Source organism: Panthera pardus, unplaced genomic scaffold (genome assembly GCF_024362965.1).
Source record: "Panthera pardus isolate Hobbes unplaced genomic scaffold, ASM2436296v1 HiC_scaffold_2, whole genome shotgun sequence".
Lineage (NCBI taxonomy): Eukaryota > Metazoa > Chordata > Mammalia > Carnivora > Felidae > Panthera > Panthera pardus.
This window is the reverse complement of record NW_026526765.1, coordinates 126,621,064-126,636,221: the sequence shown is the minus strand read 5'-3', so window position 1 is coordinate 126,636,221 and position 15,158 is coordinate 126,621,064. Positions and strand designations below refer to the sequence as shown.

The window sequence follows — 15,158 nt, the reverse complement described above, 5'->3', positions numbered from 1 at the left end:
GCCGCACCTGCCACGGGATATTGCTAAAGCCAGAGTTCATTTTTGTCTGTTTCATGGTTTTGCATCCTTAAGAACATCTTCCCTGGGGATTAAAAACACAACCCCCCCCCCCAAAAAAGTTTGTGGGTCAAATGTGGGAAAACCGTAGGAGGGTGTTTTCTTCTGTGTGTACAAAAGAAGTCACGGTGAAATTTATCCTAATGGAATTGAAACTCTCGTTTTATGGAGACAATTCTGAAATAAACACAGAGAATGGAGATATAGCTGAGGTGTTTTCCTTTTGCTTTTTCTCTACCTTAACGCTCCGTCACATAAATTCATGTTGGGTTGGAACACAAATGCATTTTGTTTGTAGTAATTAAAATGTTTTAATGAGACAACCATAAAATCCACCATTAATTATTTTATTTCAAACACTTCTCCCTTCTTTTGAACCAGGTCTATTTAGAAATAGTTTAGAGAGTAGCCTGCAGTTTTATTCTTTCCTCTGCATTATACACAGGAGTGGAGAAGTCATTTATAAATAATTACACAATGTTTTGGGTCTTTGGGCTTGTATAATATATCAAAGCGATTAGTACACTTATTGTTCCATTGTAAATGCTTTTTTTCTCCTTTCAGTTTCACTTGCCTTGTCTTCTAGCTAAACCTTTTTCTGGAAATCTTTTGTCTTCTTCATTCTTTTTGCTTGTTACAGTCCGGGAGCATTCTTCTTATTCAAACACTCACAGCAGGGGCAAAGAAAGCGACTTCGGCCGCATCTTAAGTTTTACCGTAACTTTCTGGCATTTTCTTTTCTTCCAGTTTTCCCAGACTACCTAGGGGCAATGAAGAATTATAACATACATGAATTATTGGTACTCCCCTCGAGTTAAAGGGGGAAGAAAGTGCCTCATTTTCTATGCCACCCCCCCTTCCCCAGTCCTGAGCGAGCGGGCGGCCGAGAAACAATGTATTTATCACTTTGCACGTCTTCGGGACGCCGGCCGCGCCCGCGCGCCCCCTCCCTCGCCGCCGCCACTCCTTTCACGAGCCCCCAATACAGGCTCCCGGGCGGCGCGGCCGGGGAGAGCGCCCGGGCCAGGGCGCGGCGGGGCGGGCCGCGTGCGGGGATTAGGGCCGCACGAGAGGCGACTGCGCTGCGGCCTCCAGCCACGTGAGGAGGGACCGGGCTTCAAAGGTGCCCCCCCAACTAATCCTTGTTATCCGGCGGGGCCCGCCGCTCCGCGCTGGCTCCCCCGCCCGCTCCCGGAGCCCGCCGGCCTCGGGGGCAGCCCCGGGCCAGCCTGCGGGACGGCGGGGCGGGGCCTGAGACTCCGCTGGCTAGGGTGTCGTCGGGGGTGCTCGGGCATGCGCGGGTGGCCGCGCACGTGGGGAGCTTGCCAGACAAGGAGTTCGCGGGAAGGACGCCCGCGGGAGCCGGCCCGATGCCCCCACCCCCCAGGGGGCGTTTCCGAAGCCGGCGCGCGCTCAGCCCCGCGGTCCCCGCCCCGCCGGCCCCCGCCCCCGCGGCCCGGGCGAGCGCACGTCGCAATCTGTCAAGCCCTCGGCCCCGTTTCCATATGAAGGGCGCGCCGGGCGCCTTGGGAGCGCTGAATGGCCGCTCGCGGTCGGGCGGGCGCTCACGCCCCGCGGCCCGGGCTGGATTTGGCCGCATTTGCATAGCAGGTGCTGATGCTTGTCCATTCTTACTTAAAGAAGTTTTAATATGGGATAAATTACCAGGAATTAGGAGCAGGCGTGGGCGGGAATAAAGGAACCGTGTCGCCCGTCTTCTTATCGCCGCCTGGCGCAGGGAAGGAGAGAAATCTTAAGTGAGATTCGACTTTAGAAGTCGTCCCCTTAACAAGCTACCACTCCCCAACCCAACCAAAAGGAGCCAAGAGAAAACAGGAGACAACTTTAAGCAATTTGATTTTAGAATCTTTTCTGCAGCCAGTAAAGCAATGATCCCAGGGATAGTAATACGATTAGCGATCGAAGATCTTTGAGTCAGAAAGTCCGCTTGAGTTTAAAATGTTAATCCTGGCCCTAATCCGCCCTGTTGGCAGACTGGAGTGCAGTGCTACAGTCGTTTATGCTTCCTTTCCCTACTCTTACATCAGGTGAGGACCCTTTCGGCAGCCCATTTCTTGATGACAAGGAGGGCACACTGGTTTGCCCAAGGCGACATCTCCCACCGTCTCTGGACAGGGGTGCTGCGCTTCCCCCGCCCCTGGGAGCCAGGCTCCTGTCGCTGTGCTGGCTTCCGAGGTTCATTCCATCTGTTTGGCATCTTGCAAAAGCTTGGAGCAAAGTGGATTTTCGAGGCGATGGGATTTTGAGGAGATAGGGATGGGACAGTTCATCCACCCAGCCTTGTCTCCCATCCTCCTTTAAGCCAGACCTCAGGGTGTCCTCTTGAAATGGGTGGCTGGTGTTCAGGTTTTCAGGTTCTTGGGGACTGGGGAAGGGGAATGGCTGTCTCAGACTCCAGCCTGCCAGACAGTGGGTCTGCTTATATTTGTGCAGAAAAGGCCTGAAGTCTGGGACCCTTGAGGGGTCTCCAGATACTTGGGCCGACTAGGAGCTATAGGGAAGAAAGGGTAGACCTAACATGAGCAGTAATACTCCAGTGCTCTCCACACCAAGATGCTGCCACATGTGCTGTCATAGGTCTGGGACAACAGGCTGCCTGTTCTGTGAAGGACAAATGTCAAGGTTCTCTCCTTTGCCTTCTTGCTAAGGCGCTTTTCTCCTCTCTCAGGCCCACACACTGCTTTTTCAGCCCCCTCTGATCTCTGGAAGTTTCTCTCTGTGGGCCCGGAGCGACCCCGCTTTGGGCAGGATTGCACCTGGGATCTTGCAGGCAGGCCTCTGGCTTGTCCCAAGCTCTTCCCAACAAGCCCGCTTTTCCTGGAAGGCAGTGTGAGGTGCCCAAATGGACCATATGGTTTGGAGCGAGAGCCTTGGAGCCCACAGACAATGGGGGAAGTGAGAGGCCCAGGTCAGTGGCGGAGCTCACGCGGCTGCAAACCTCTCTTTCAGCCTAATGAAGCTGTTGTCTGGGGGTAATGATGCAAATGCCCCAGCCCTTTCTCGCCATCGATAGTCTAGAACGTGATTTGTCATACAATCTGAATCTTTGGGAGGACTTTAGACGGAACCTCCCCCAAAGATGGAGATGAGCCATATGTGCACTTTGCATCTGAAGTGGGGGTGGGGGCGGTGGGAGGGAGGACACAGCCCACTCCGACTTCTCAGAAGGACTGCCTTCTGACAGCCAGGAGGACTCAGTCCCCAAGAGCCCAGTGCTGCCTGACCCAGGGGGCTCATGAGAGGGTGCAGTGCCCTATTGTCTGATGACAGATCAGCAGTGTGTGTTGGAAAAAAGATGCAGAGGATCTGGTTATTCTGAGTAGGGTGCTGTGCCGAGTGCCTCAGCTGATGTTAATTGCAGCCAGGATGGACACTTTAGTATTTCTGAAGCAGAAATAGTGAAAGAGAAGTAGGGACCAGGCGAGAGGCATCCTGAGTGTGGAACAGGTGGGGGAAGACACAAACCAGAGTGAGAAAGATGAGCAGGAAAAGTGTGCAAATCAGCTCACACTGTGTGTGTGTATGTGCACACATGTGTACACACGCATGTGAACCACACACAGGCATACGTGAACACCCAGTGCTCACACACAAATCCTCTCTTGTCTAAAGATATCCTTCGGGCGCCAGGCATGCCAGGCCAGGCACTGTGTCTGAGGGCACAGAGAGGGTGTGGCAGAAAAGAGTGGCCTCACCTGTGGGCAGATGTGACTCTGTCACCTTTGCTTCTCCTGTTTCCTTTCTAGGGCAGACTCCGCCTTAGAGACCCTTCTTCTCCCTTCATTATCATTGCTATTATTAGGGCCTCTGGTGCTTCTCTATTGCATCTAGCACACGCTGAGGGACAAAGTAATGATGGCTCCTTACAGGAAAGGAGGCAACTTCTCAGTGCACCTGCCACTGAGGTCCTGTGAGTGCCCGCAGAGTCTGGGCACAGGAATATACTACTCATTAGCAATCTCAGCAAAGCAGACTGCCACGGAATGATCGAATAGCCCTTGTTTACTGAGGTGACAGAGTCACATCTGCCCACAGGTGAGGCCACTCTTTTCTGCCACACCCTCTCTGTGCTCTCAGACACAGTGCCTGGCCTGGCATGCCTGGTGCCCGAAGGATATCTTCGGACAGAGAGGATTTGTGTGTGGGCACTGGGTGTTCACATATGCCCGTGTGTGGTTCACATGCGCGTGTACACATGTGTGCACATATACGCAGCCCTTCCTCGCCTTCAGAGCAGGGATTTGGGTTGCATCTCTTCTCTGGGATTACCCCACGTCTGTAACCTGAGTGTTGGCCCTCAGGTCGGCACCACAGCCCTAGGCTCTGCTGGGTGCCCAGCCCCCGGCTGGCAGAGGGCTCGCCGGGGGGTATCTGTTCACTCATTCTGTGGTGGTGTAAGTTTAGGAGTTAGAATGGGATGGGCTGGGAAATGGAGGCCCATAATCCGACGAGAGGTCCCTAATTACCCCTGCTGGCTTGTGGGGGCGAGGCAAGGGCAGATTGAAACCTTGGTCACGCCTCCACCGCCAATCACACCCATGGCCACAGGTAAGTTGTAGCCAAGCTCTGCCAAAGCCCCGGCCACATGATACTCTTTCTGCACCCTCAGATGCTCCCAGCCTCCCCTCTGGACACTGAAGGGGGGGGGGAGCGATCGCAGTGACAACACCAGGTCTCAAAGCTCTGGCCACAAGCTGCTCACCGCAACACCTGTTACCATCGAGAGGTATATCCTGGGGTGGGGGCTGGGAAGCGGCTGTCCTGGAGTCTGGGGTGGGGTAGGGGTAGGGTGCTGGGAAGCCGGTAGGACTAGACTTTCTGCTTATTTGAGGGCTTTGCAGAAAACTTTGGTTAGAAACATGGAGATATTTCTTTTTTTTTTTTTTTTTTTTTTATTTATTTTTGGGACAGAGAGAGACAGAGCATGAACGGGGGAGGGGCAGAGAGAGAGGGAGACACAGAATCGGAAACAGGCTCCAGGCTCCGAGCCATCAGCCCAGAGCCTGACGCGGGGCTCGAACTCACAGACCGCGAGATCGTGACCTGGCTGAAGTCGGACGCTTAACCGACTGCGCCACCCAGGCGCCCCAACATGGAGATATTTCTAAAGCATCCCTGTCCTCTTTCCTGCTTTAACAAATACGGCCCAGATACCCCTGGTGAGCATGCGCCCTGGGAGTGCCCAGAGTCGAGATGTTCCATGACAGTCCTCTTTACTGCTTGACTCCACCATCCTCCTCATCATCAACATTCATATTCATATAAATACCTTTCTGAACAGTTTTTTTTTCCTAGAGGGATGTTAAGCTTCACCCTCAGTTTGTGTGATTTTATTAAACTTGCAAGCCTGTGCGTGGTGCATTTTAATCTGCCTCTCAAATGTGAGGCAACTGAGGCTCAGGGAGGTTAAGATACATGACGAAGGTCGTGGAGCTGGCAGGCTGTAGAGCCAGAATGGGAGCCCAGGGCTACCTGGCTTCAGCATGCAGGACACTGACCACTGGTCATCTCCCTTTTCTTACTTTATGTGAACATCCACTCTGTGGCCAGCTCCACCCAGGGGCTGGTGGACACGGGATGGAAACCACAGCCCTACTTTGTGGGGAAGGGCAGCTGTTGCAGGTGTGGGTGAGACTCTGTGGAAAGAGGTCTGTTCTTGTCTGTTGGTTGGTCACTCTTGTGGAGAAGGGCTGTGACCCTGGACTACAGGAGACGTTGTTGTTTTGAAGTCAGCTTCTGTTCTCGTTTTCTTGGTGAGAATTGAGCAGTCTGGGTTCTGTGCCCTCCGCAGCCTTGAGAAAATTCTTCTCTCACTCTCTGAATCTCACAGAAGAATGGTGGTGTGGGAGATGGAGGGGGTGTAAGGTGTCCCCAGGGGCTTGCAGTCCAGGGGGAGACATCTAGGCTCCAGTACTGCTGACACCTGAGGTCTTGGGGAGTCACCTGGCCATATGACATCAAATGGTTTCATCTCCTCTCTGGTCTCCCTAACTGCTCGGTGAGCAGAGCTTATGAGGGGCCAGAGAGCTGACCTGTGCTGAAGCCGAAGCCAGCAGCCTCCCTGAGTGGCGAAGGAGGCATTCTGTGTGCTCTCTTTAGTGTGGAGTTCGTGCTTCTGAGTGTGTGGGCTGTCCCAGTCTACTTGTCCCCGTGTCCCTGAAGAACTCAGCATGATCTTAGCACCCAGAAACTCTAAGTTACTCATGTTCTTTGGTTCTGTGGTTGTTCATGCAATTCATTCACTCACTCTTTCATTCATCACCAGGATGTTAAGTCAACTTCTCTTGGGTAGAAGATCATTCAACTTCCCTGCCTAAAACCCTTCACAGTTTTCCCACGGCACTCAGTGTAACGTGCCCCCATCTTTTAATTTGAACTCTAGTTAACAAGGCTCTGTGCTATCTGTCCCCCTCCTGCCGGCTTGGGGGTGTGTTGTGGGGTACCTCAACCTCACAGCCAGTTCCTCTCCCCTTGGCCCTCTGGGTTCCAGCAACACTGGTCTCCGTTTAGTGCTTTTAATGCTCTTTGGGGCCTTGTCCTTGTCATTCTGCTTGAAGCGCTCTCCCCATGTGGCTCCTTCTCAGAGGAGGACCTCCTGACGATCCTGAGCAACCCTTCGTCACAGCGCTGCCCCCACTAGCACACGAATTGGTGGGTGGTCTGCACACTGCATGCTGCTGCTCCTCGTCCGTGTCTCTGACTAAACTGAACGTTCTGTGTGTGGCAGTTCCATCTCTGGCTTATTAACCTCCGTCTCCCCAGTAGCTAGAACAGTGTTTGCTACGTAAGAGGTGCCCAGGACATTTTGCGGTGGAATGTGGACGTGCATTTGGATGTATTTTAAATGGTGAAATCTGTCCGTCTCTCTATTGTGTGTGTCTCCACCTTCCCAGCTCCAGGAAAATCTGGGCTGAAGAGAGACTGAGTCATGGGCGAGGGATTTAGTTTGACACAGTGGGAAACTGGGTGCTTCTGGGTGGAGTGTGTCCAAGATGAGTGTCTCTCTAGGCACGGGGATGTTTTCTGACTTGGCTGGATGGGGCACATTTCTTACTTGGGTCTGACTCCCGTGGGATGATCTTGTGTTTTCCTGGAATCCACGGGACATCCTGAATCACACTGTTTGTGCCCAGAGGAGACACTGCTGAGGGAGATGTCTCTTCTCTTTATGAAAGAGGTGTGTGGGCATGCCTCTCTAAGCAGTGTGGGAATGCCCAGGGCAGGCTTTCCAATCCACAGTGGAGAATGGACCTCCCTAGAATGCTCACAAGGGGCAGGGAAGAGGAAGGAACCCCTCAGAGTAGAGTCGGGACTGAGCAGTTGCTGGGGGCAAGGCTCACCTGCGTAGGTGACCATCAGCAGGAAGCAAGCTGGGACTGGTTCTTAGGAAAGCCATGTGGAGTGGCAGGGGCCAGAGGCGCATCTCTTGTCATTTCTGGGAATCCACGCGTGATGGTATGTTTTGGGTGGAAATGTCAGTGATGCCACCCTCCAGCAAGCCCTCAGCAGCCCTCTCAGTTGCTCCCTTTCGTCCCCCAAATCCTGGCTCTGCCCACTGAGCACTGGCAGGGGCTCTAGCTGAGGGCTGCACGTGGGAGCCATTCCTGCCCTCAAAGAGGTGGTACTCTGGGAATCAGAACACGGGTGTGCAAAGCAGCCAGTGGACAGAGTTCAGAGTCCAGAGTGCTAACCATTACACGATAGAACCCCACGCCAGTGGACAGAGTTCAGACACAACTCTGCCTGCGTGCTCTCATCCACTCAGCCAATCACCCACCAGTCATCTACGGGGTACCTCCCAGGTGGAAGGGTCACTGTGTGCAGTGCTGGAAAACCCAAGAAAACTGGAGCTGCCTAGAATTTACATCCCAACAGGAAGAGACTACAGTCCCAAAGATGAATAAACCCCTAAGATAGCAGGTGGTAACAAGTGGCAAACAAACTGGGTGCCACTAAGGGGCAAAGCGGGAGATACTTACTCTAGCCGAGGTGACAAGGATGATCTCTGAGGAGATGACATGGAAGTTGATACTTAAAGGATGAGAAGGAGTCAGCCGTGGGAGGTTCTAGGGGGAGAGCATTCCAGGCGGAGGCCCTAGGAAGTGAGGACTCTGGGGCAGGAACAGGCTTGTGTGTGAAGAACGGATGGAAGACCAGTGTATATTGAGAAAGCCTTCCTAAGCGAGGTGCAGAATTTGGACAGGGGGTGCGTATCTTTGTAACAGGTACCATGTGCCTGGCACAATGCTAGTGTTACACCTGATTTAATCCTCCCACAAACATACTGCTGTGCTCCTGTCCTACGGAGGCAGTGGATGCTCAGACAGGTCAAGCCAGTTGCCAAAGTCCATGCAGCAAGACAAGTGGTGGAATCAAATTTTGAACCTAAGTCTGGTTCAAGAGCCCCAGTTCATAACCACTAGGCGATTTGATCTCCCAGTGTCCAAGGAAACCGTACAAACGGCATGTACTTGTGACATGGAAAAGGACAGAGAAGGGAGAAACCAGAGAAAATTGTAGTCATGGCCTTAGGCTGTTGGAAGATCATGGAGAGAGGTGTGTGGATAATCATACGATGGAAAAGTCATCGTTTGCTTCTATCCTCAAGAGTTTCCCTATTCTTTCTGGAGCAGGGCTTCCCGCGGCCGGGGTGGGGGCGGGGCGGGGGCGGGGGGGGGGGGGGGAGCCTTAGCTGTCTAAAGGTGGAAAGCAGCGCCACCTGTTGGTGAAAGAGAGTGATGATCGTATGACACGAGATCAGGTCGATTCATCATCACCCGTGAAATATTTGCTAGTCATCTACTGGGTACAGCCTGCCCTGGATGGGGTGGGTAAGAGTATGCAGAAGAACCCGGAGACATAGCTCTGCTTCCAGAATGGAAAAGGCTGAATTGGGAGGTGGAGCTCCCTACTTTGGTCTTTCCTTATGGGTACCGGGGTATCTCAACAAAATGGATGTGCCAGAAGTGAGGGATCTGGGTGGGCTTGAGGAACTTGGAGAGGTTCTGGCAATGAGGCAAACCTGAGCAAGCAAGTGTTTTTGCATAAGATATTCACGGCAGTGTTGTTTGACGTGTAAAATTTTGGTAAAAACGTGCCATGTGTCCATCAGTAGAGGAGTGGTAAATAAAGTATGTTGCATTCCTATAAAAGCATACTATGTAGCTATAAGAAAACAATAAAAAACCCTCTTTAGGTCCCACAGGGAAAAGTATCCAAGGTGTATTAAGAGAGAAAAACAAGGGTGAAGACTTAACTTTGTATAGTATGCCATGGGATAGAAATATATACAAAGAGAGGGTATAAGAAGGAATATTTTGCTTGCCTAAGCTAAGAAAACTCTGAGGCCTCCTCAGGGCACTGTTAACACAGTGGTTGCCAGAGTGAGTGGATGGAGGCAGGAATGGGAGGGATAATGTATCTTTTGATTATTTTTTAATTTTCAAATTAAGTATATTATTCCATATTCAAGTTAGTGGTTTTTTTAAACAGGAAAATTATAAACAAACCAAAAATAAAATGAAATTCTGATCCCACTGGAGCTTGGCCCTGCTTCTCCTCCCCTGGGTCTTTGCTTCCTTGGGTCTTAGAGCTGACCAACTTTTGTGGATCATGCGTGGCCCAGAGTTCTAGAATCTGAGAACTTTTCTGGAGGATTACCCACTGATTTAGAAACCCTATAGACCTCGTATGTGGAAGATATGTTGTTTCTCAAAGGATTCTTGTAAGGCTTTGTTTCTGATTTCTGGATATCAAGATTCACCAAGTTGCATTCATGAGCCTTTTGTACTTAATTGTAATTAATGATGAGTCCAGGTTGGTGATGCGTCATTTAGTTGCTGTCCCATATTTACTGAGCACCTACTAGGTTTGGGTACTGCGCTTATTCCTGGGATTGTCCCAAAGAAGCCTTGGTCCCAGGTTCTGCCCTAGGAGGGGCTTACCGCCTGGAAGGAGAGAAGGGAGCACTTGGTGAGCCCCAGTTAGGGAGTCCCTTGAGTCTGCCTGACAGAACTAGGAAGTCTTCAGAGAGATGGAAGTGCTTACGTGGAGACTCAAAGCGTGAGCGGTAAGTGAATGTTCCTCCAACATAGAGGGTCAAAGAGAAATGGCGGTTGGTTTTTTTGTTTTTGTTTTTTTTTACTGTCAGAGCAGGTGTGTTTTATTTTTCAAGTGCTCTGTGTTCGTTTTAAAAAACAAAGGCATGCCTTCTGTTTCTTTTTATTAGTTTCCATTAAAATTATTGTAAGAACCACTTCAGCTACACCCTGGTCACAGAGAGGTGGTCACTGCTTCCAGTCTTACGGCGGCAGAGGTCACATGCAGCTGGTAAAGCCTCTGATCTTCCTTCCCTCGCCCTGCCCTGCGGCCCCTGCCTGCGTCTTAGGCCTGACTCTGTCGGCTACAGCAGCTAGGACATATTGCACTGTGGCTGGTGCCAGGGCCTTGGTCATGGGGGTCTTGGCCTGCTCTTGTTACCTCGTATGCTGTGGGGGAGCCTCCTAGGCCTCCTAACTGGGCTGTGTTTCCTTTCTGACCTCAGTTTACCTGTTTGAGAAATAAGAGGGTTGGACCAGGGGACCTGCTAAGGCCTTCTAGAACTCACCCCCTGTGGCCATGATGATGAACACATTGGGAAGCTCACAATATTTCCCAGGGAGTGGGGGTCCAGTGTGTTCAGGTGGGCATGGCCTCTCTCCACCTTTCTGCCATGATTTTAAAGATGATCTTTCTCTGAGCCCCAGTCAGGGTCAGTGTAGCTCCTTGAAGGAACATTGGAGAGGGAGTTGGGGACAGGCCTGGGTCTGGGCTGAGGTCTTTTCCCCTTTCAGGCCTCAGTCTCTTCCCCTGGGTCGCCAAGAGGCCAATGGAGGAGGCATTTTCCAGCTCCAACTTTGCCAGAACCATCCCTGGTCCCTCAATGGCAGGTGTGGAGACCAGGTCCTTTAGGCCAGCCTCTCCCCTTGGTTTCCTGAATGCGCTTCCTGAACATCTAGTGGGAATGAATCAGAGCCCTGTATGTGTGCAAGTGCTGTGTGTGTTCTTGCTTAGCAAGTGTTCCCTAAAGGGGAGCTAGGGGGCAGCTGCAGGAGCAAGGGGGTGAGGAGGAGGGGCCTTGAGTGCCATTTGGCCCCTCCTCCCACTCAGGGAGGGGCTGCCATTAACTTTGAATATTATTATTATTTTTTTTTTTTTTGAGAGAGGGAGAGGAGAGTAGTGGTGAGGAGGGGCAGAGAGAGAGGGAGAGAATCTCAAACAGGCTCCACACCCAGCACAGAGCCCGACATGGGGCTCGAGCTCACCACCGTGAGATCATGACCTGAGCTGATATCAACAGTTGGATGGAGGCTCAACTGACTGAGCCGTGCTGATACCCCTAACTTTGAATGTTATTATCTCCAGTGAGTTTATAATTAAAAATGCAGGCTGGAGAGAAGGCAGGTATCCTCCTACTTTGAATCTGCCTCTATTTCTACATCATACCATAAAAGTCTGCCGGATTACAGACCGCCTGGGTGGCTCAGTCGGTTGAGCGTCCGACTTGGGCTCAGGTCATGATCTCGTGGTTTGTGGGTTTGAGCCCTGCGTCGGGTTCAGTGTTGACAGCTTGGAGCCTGGAGCCTGTTTCGGATTCTGCGTCTCCCTCTCTCTCTGCTCCTCCCCTGTTCTCTCTCTCTCTCTCAAAAATAAATAAACATGAAAAAGAAATTTAAAAGTCTGCCAGATTTTAGGGGTCTAGGACAAAATGTCATTTAGTGATTAGCAAAGGTTAAAAGCACCCACTCATTAAATGGAGAACAGAGATGCTACAGCGTTCTGTTTTGGCATTTTGTCCTTTGGAAGGCCTCAGTGGAGCAGTGTGAAGAGGCCCTGAGAGGGGCTTTTCGGAGCTGCCCTACAGCCGTGATCCCGGTGGGACCTGGGCTAGCCTTCACAGGGGCGGCTCTTCCTCTGAAGGCACAGTGTTGACAGGGCGAGAGCAAGGAGGAGGCAAAGGTGTCCGTGAACTTGTGGGTGAACGAAGCGTATTGGGAACGTTTCCCAGCCCCTGCACTCCCTTTGGGACTCCCTTGCCCCCTCCAGGTCGCTGACTGAGCGGCCACCAGGTGGAGCTCGGCACCAAGCCCCGAAAGACATCGGCTCCCTCCGGGAAGCCTTTTCCAGACTCCCGGGCTGGGAGATGGGTGCAAAGGACTTGGAAAGAAAAGTGTTCAGAAGCAACCCCCCCACCCCCACCCCAGTCCCTTGATGAGCATCACAAACTCTCTGCCTTGAAGGAAATCCTTTCTCCTTGGCACCACCCCAGCCCCTCCTGCCCCACCACGTTAGGGGCCGTTTCCTTCCACCACGGGCCAGGGAACGGAAGCTTGGAGGGCTTGCCGGGTTCCTAGAGCCAATCTGGGGCAGAGTCCAGCTCCCAAGTCCACATTCTCCCCCCCCACCCCCACCCCGAGTGCGGAGCCTACCTTCTGTCACAGGGCTCTGTGCTGTCTTCCCCTTAGGTCGCTGCATGGCATGATTCCAGGTGTCCATCTCTCCTCAGCAAACGAAGTCACACATTGTGGCAGCCCCTTGCTGCCACACCAGATGAGAGCTCTGCCCTGGCGCGCCACCCCAAGTGTGTGAAGAGAGGGAAAAACGTTGCTGCTTTGTAAAAAAGTTTTAATGTTTATTTATTTTGGGGAGAGAGAGAGAGAGTGAGCAGGAGAGGGGCAGAGAGAGAGGGAGACGCAGAATCCGAAGCAGGCTCCAGGCTCCGAGCGGTCAGCACAGAATCTGGCATGGGGCGTGAACCCACGAACCGTGAGATCATGACCTGAGCCGAAGTCGGACGCTTAAGTGACTGAGCCACCCAAGCGCCCCTGACTTCTTTTCAAAAAGGTAATATATGTGCAGGAATGACAGTTAAACAATAGCAAAGAGAGTCTAATGAAAAGAAAGTCTCCCTCTGTTGACCCAGTTGCCAGCATCCTTCCCTGGAGGTAACCACTGTTACCATTTGGGGGCTCTTCCAGAAATACATATATGTATTGGTGCATAGAGTGTGTGTGTGTGTGTGTGTGTGTGGTAATAATTGGTGGCATATTGTTCTGGATACAGGGTGCCCCAGATCCACCTTCTACCTTTCATCACTCTGCATGGTGCCCCCGAGGCTAATCGTTATGGACCTTGTGGGGGTGGGGGGCTCCCACGCCCTCTGCTTTCAGGTGGGCTCCATTCATGGCAGGCGGCAGCCAGAAGTGTTTGGTGAGAAGGGGCTGAAATTGGAGTATTTTTTTCCTGTCTCCTGCCTGCTACATTGCCTCTGTCAAAGGTTCTACCAGTTGCCCTGCCCTCCGGCTCCCGTGTGGGTTTGGTGCCATTCCTTGCTCCTTCAGGGCTTGACTGCTGACAGCTCCCCCCTGTCGCTAACTCCAGAGGACTGCATTATCCTACTTGATTTCCCTTAACTTTGCCCACATTTTTATAAATCCTTCCAGGGGTGTGCTGGTAAATGTTTAATCACTGTCTCTCTGGGGAAAACTCTAACCAAACCAATTTGATTTGTAGCATTTCCTGATTCCTGTCGTGCAAATAAATGCTCCCATTACGGCTTGTTCTAGGCTTAGCATAGTTTAGCAGCTGGCTTATAAACATTATGAAAATGTAGCCATTGGCTCTTGTGGGCTGGTAGTGCTGGCCCCAGCACATCACTGACTTTCCTTTATTAAGTTACCTCTAATTGCCCGGTTGGAGTGTGCTATCCATTTAAGGAATACTAGTCAGATCTTTTGTAGGGTGTCAGAAATGAGTATTTGGGGGGCACCCGGGGGCGGCTCAGTCGGTTAAGTGTCCGACTCTTGACGTCAGCTCAGGTCGTGATCTCACAGCTCATGGGTTCGAGCCCCACGTTGGGCTCCATGCTGACAGTGTGGAGCCTGCTTGGGATTCTCTCTCTCCTCTCTCTGTCCCTCCCCAGCTCACTCTCACTCTCTCAAAATAAATAAACTTAAAAAAAAAAGAGAAACGGGCACTTTTGATAATAATAATTCTTTTGATAATGACAATTCTGCCAAACTACTCTCCAAAATGGCTGAACCATTGCTGCCTTTGGATCTCAGGCTCCTTGAGCAGGGTTTTTGCATACACTTGGTTGGCTGACTGGAGTGATGAAAAGAGAGAGTTTGGAGTACTACTTTGTTGGGGGAGACAGGTCAGAGAACATTTGCTTGGGAACAGCCTGTGTGAGTATGTCAACAGGAAGCCTCTCGAAGAGGAGGAGGGAGGCCTCCCACCTCGGTATCCCTGTCTAAGCTACAGGTGTATAGATCTCCTCATTAGCAGAACCCAGGATGTGGAGAGGGGCAGGGGTGTGAAAGGTTGAGGCAGGAAGGACTTGGACTTGGGTCCGACAGCTTTGGCTTGACTCTGGCTTTGCCCCTTGCTGGCTGTGTTGTTTTTTCAAGGGTCTGGGTTTCAGGTTCCACATCTACAGAATGGGGATAAACGTTCCTCTTCTCTGTAAATTTGAGGATTTGATAAAGTATGTCACGTGTTCCAGGGAGGGCCCGCACATTTTAGCTGCCCTATGAGTGATAGTTTTGGTGATAATGATGATGAGTGGCCCATAGAGGAATTTGGGGCCCAGAGAAGGCAAGAGATCTTTGTCTTTAGAAGGTGTTTATTCTTCAAGGCACTAGAAACAACCTCTGTCCTACATGGGAGGGTGTGTTTCCAGAACCCAGGCACCTAAGTCTGCCTTTGGCTTTTCTTTCAGGATACGTATGCTCTTTTAATACAAGTGCATTCGGTGGCTTCTTCAGAAACCTGCCTGGCATCTTATTTGGAAGGAATACAGTTGAGGCTTGTTTGTGAAACTACAATGCATAAATTTCTTTGTATTTAGAAACCTGAGTTAAAAAAAAATATGTGTTTCTGAGTGTATTGATGTTTTTCAAAAATGGAGGTTTCAAGGTTCTGAAAACCAAACTGGTCCTACCAGAATGGGGTAGAAAGTGGGAACTGCCCACCTCCTGAAAATCTTCCACTGACAGTTTGTGAACTTGCAGGAACGACGTTGAGATGTGGAGGAGAAAAGC

At 51.4% G+C, this 15,158-nt stretch overlaps 1 long non-coding RNA gene across 1 annotated transcript; it reads right to left on the bottom strand.

Moving 5' to 3' along the window:
- Nucleotides 1-388: 388 nt before the first annotated feature.
- On the bottom strand, nt 389-12,698 carry LOC109250812 (uncharacterized). Its single transcript, XR_002073198.2, has 3 exons — nt 12,546-12,698; nt 1,723-1,786; nt 389-818 (listed from the first exon to the last, which is right to left on the bottom strand). It is a non-coding gene; the product is annotated as an uncharacterized LOC109250812 (long non-coding RNA).
- Between the last annotated feature and the right edge of the window lie 2,460 nt (nt 12,699-15,158).